Below are 4,183 nucleotides of genomic sequence, written 5' to 3'. Positions count from 1 at the left end.
CCCGACATAGAAAAGTCACTTCCTGCTTGGTTTTCTCCAGTTCAATGTTCCCACTTGAATAACGGGAATAACATTGTCATCCCCCCTCACAGGGTGACAACTAACTTATTGATAGTGGAGGTCCTTGGATAAAAGGTCTTGTTTATCAGTACAAAGCAGTATTATTTGGTAATCACTGAGTTGGTAGACGTATCCACTCATGAGGAATTCTGGGAAGAGGGATGTAGTGACCAGCAGCAAAAACGTAGCTAGATATATTTTTGAAAACTCCTTTTAGGTTGACTTACTAAGGAAAAGCCCCAAATACGAGATGCTTTTCCTGAGAGCACCTGAGTCACATTAGTCTTCAAGGTATTTTTTTGTCTAGAGCTACAGACGGACCTTTGGGAAAAGCGAGGATATGGGGTACCAATCTGGGGCACTGGATTTCCATCCCCTGGCTGCTGGGTCCTCTTCGTCGTGACCCCGCGGACGTGGCTGCGGCTGTGGGGACAGCCCCCTCCCTCTGACATTCTGTAGCGTCTGTTCTGCTTTACCTCTCTGGCCCGGCCCTGGCTGGCTCTAACTGGAGAGGCTGGTCCCTTAGAAGCCATCAGCCTGGAGGAAGAGCAGACCTTCCGCTAAGGTGGAGAGGGGCTGACACAGGTGACTGTCCTATCGTAGGAAGTTCCCTGGGCCCCCTGCCAGCCCCCTGTGACAGGCTCCGGGCTGGTTCGGGGACGTGCCCTCCTGTGTGCACTACTGAAAGGAAGTGATATTTAGAGCGACCTAAACCCCATCATCCCCTTGGAGTTCGTCCCTCATGCCACCGAAACCACGCACAGCGGGCAAGGGGCACGCCGTTCCGAGGCTGTCGCGTGACGAGAATTGGTCGTTACAGGGAATGAGATCTCGGCTTGGCTTTACGGGGGCGACAGACACGCGCGACAGTGACATCACCCAAGTCACTGTAACCACTCTTACACACGCACTCCCGCCGAGGGCGAAGCTGGTGGCACGGAAAAGTGTCCCCCCAGGAAGTACCATTTTCCCCTCTGGTGACCTGAGAATGCTCTCCATCACCCCATTCAAACCTCAGGCACTGGACATTTTTTTTTTTTAATATCCTTTACCTTTTTAATAAAAAGTAAAAAACGAACAAAAAAATACATCGATGTCCTGAATAGAACCTCTCTATGTGAAGGTGTCACTAAACAAATAAACGTAGGACCAGACAAAAGAAACAAAGCTGCGAATAGCAACATAATATACTACGAAGCGTTTATATATGTGTGTATATATTATATATGAATGTGCAGGTATATGTGTGTGCACCTGTGTATGTATAAATATGCAAATATTTGCCTACATACGTCACACACACATATATTTATACCGACCTCTTTAGATTGAAGTCCAAGGCACTTTTACAATGAACAGGTTAAAGCCATTAATTTAGGACACAACTATTTCTGGGTACATATCAATTTATGGCGCCGTATGACAGTTCGCGTCTCTCCTGGCTCACCTCGGAGTGGCTCTGGTTGGTGTAATGGGTAAGAGGGTTGGTGTGAGGGGAGATTAGGAATGTTTCTGGAGGGTTGGACTAGGCCCCCTGCCAGTCTCCTCTAGGGGGGAGGGGACCCCTGCTGGGCCGCTGAGTGTCCCAGGGAAGGGCGCTGACTCTGCGCTTTGCTGGGCAGACACCCGGGTGGCCCTCCGTGGGACCTGCCCTGAGGGGCCACCTCATAGTCCCCGGCCCTGATGGCACCGGCTAAAATAAAACACCCAAAGAGGGGCTTGGCGTGGCCCGAGGCTATGAAGTCAGGGCTTCAAAGATCAGACTGGGGAAAGACTCAGGCGGAGTTTCATGGCGCCTTTGTGTTTATCCTTAGGATCACTCGGGACGGTCATGTCACCAAATAATCCTGCAGGTGAGGGGCAAGGATCATTGGTGATGCTGGTCACCGCTGCTGTGTGCTGAGGCCAGTGCTCCTCACGTTTGTGGGCCACGGGGGAGGGGGGGGTGTCTCGTTACAGCCCCGAATCTGCTCACGCAGGTCTGGGGTGGGGCCCGAGACTCTGCATTCCTAACAGGTTCCCAGGGCCGTGGGCCACACTTTGGGCAGACAGCCATACACCTGAATCACCGCCACGGGGCCTGCTCCCCAAGTCAAGGAATTTCCTTGATCTAGATCGAATCATCACTTCGAGGAGAAAAATCATAATATATTCACTTTCTACAAAGGCGAAGAGCTAGAAGGAGAAGCGGAAGAGACCGTTCAGTTCTATTTAGTAGCAGAAAAATACAGAGACGCATCTCTGACCACCAGTCAATTATAAGATGCAGAATAAACTAACTTCCATTACCAGGTGAGCAAGTGACCTGCGGAGGACAGGTGCCTTGGCGTTCCCGTGGCAACCACGGGGTCCAGCCTAACGTGCAACCGAGGGGCAGCGCAGACACCGTGAGCATTAAGCTCCATGAGAACCAAAGGCGTGTGCAAGCCGGGTCTCAGCGGCACGCGTGTGTCCTCGCTGGCGCTTAGACGTCCGTCCTGCGGACAGCACGAGGAGCTAACCCCACCGAGGCCCGAGCCTTCCCTACACTTATGCCCGGGTAAGTGGAGTTTGAAGGGAGTCCAGCCTTATTCCCAGGAGGAAACCTGCTGTTTTGCACTATCAGCAAATCCGTGTGGATTCTCCGAGTGTGAAGGGAGGAGGTGTGCACGCTCGGCTCCATCTACGCTGAGGCTCCTTGGTTGGCACCCTCAGATACGAGCGAGGGTCCTCGTTGGGGGCCCCTTGCTTCTAGAAAACCTCTCTCCTGTAACCAACACATCCTGCCTCCTTCTGGTGTTTCGGTCATTCAAAGGAGGGATTAAGAAACTCTACACGTGTGTCTTGACTGCTGCGTCAGCGGGGCAGGGCAGCGGACCTCACAGCTGCCCATATACGTAGGGAATTGGCCCCGATTATGCCAATAAAGGAAAACATCTGGGTTGAACGCTTTCTTCCCTCCCCGCCAGCTACGAAGAAAGCCTGGCTCCAAGCTGGGTCTTGCTCCCTTGTTCCCTTAGGGGCTGCGCTCCACGTGGTGGGTAAGCAGGTGATGGCCTCGCTCCCGCCAAGGTACGGCAGCTCAGAGAAGCCCATCTGCACATGGTGGGCTCCCGCCGGGCCCGGCCCACGTTCTACTCTGACTCTGAGAAACTTAGGCCCAGGATTCTGAGTCTTGTGGGTCACAGGAGAACAAAGCTCTTCCTTACGCCCAATTCTGACATTGCCAGAAGAAAAACCGGTTGGCCGAGTTTGAGACATATCATTTATGTAATGGGGCCTTTGAATTTATATAGAAAGAGCCTGCACTTTTATTAAACTGGCTTTGCACAGCTGCCAAAGGAGTGATGGCTTTTAAAAACCTCTTCTGGAATGGCTTGATAGAATTTAGGGTGGAATTAGTCTCCTAAGCTTTCGTCTCTAAGAGTCAGGTCTTGGAGAATTAGCATATGGCAATTCTGTGGGCCGAGGCCTGTTGGACTGGGGGTCAGGCAGTTGCGAGCAGTGATGTGTACTCAGAAACAGTCATGGGGAGCAGGCTGACATTCAACCTGCTAAAGACTAGTTTGATACAAAATGTTAATCGAAAGTTACAATATATTTTGTAATATAGCAATATATTTCATATTTAAAATAAACTGTTATGCTTTCTCCTATCATTAAAAAGTAGCAAGCAGTACAGAGGCAAGATGCAAATTCATATCGAAGCTCATCTGATCTGAATATAAAACACTTCCGTTTCTGGGTCTGCCGTGAAAATGACCCCTCCATCGACACCCTGTCACCCTCTCCAGCTGTTCGCTTCTGGTCAGTGCAGACGTGAACGGGAGTCTGGGACCAAAGCTAAGTCGCCGTGTCATTCCAAAGCCCGATGAGGGTGGACGGGTCCCGGTCGAGATTCGGGACCTGGAGCAAGACGACACAGCTAGAGAATGTCATTTGTCCTCTGTCCCTCTGTTGGATCTGGATGTTGGCTGTTCCAATCAGATTCACGCTTGATTTGTCACTGATTTTTTTTTTTTTTTTTTTTTTGGCTATAAATTCAGCATCTCTTTGGGATCCTAACTTCGGGTTGGTGTTGAAGTTTGTGCTTTTCCTCTACCAGCTTGGTTGGTCACACCGTCTCTCTCGTATGCTTCAACAC

Source organism: Pteropus vampyrus, unplaced genomic scaffold, assembly GCF_000151845.1.
Source record: "Pteropus vampyrus isolate Shadow unplaced genomic scaffold, Pvam_2.0 Scaffold124, whole genome shotgun sequence".
NCBI lineage: Eukaryota > Metazoa > Chordata > Mammalia > Chiroptera > Pteropodidae > Pteropus > Pteropus vampyrus.
Note: the sequence above shows the minus strand (reverse complement) of the source record.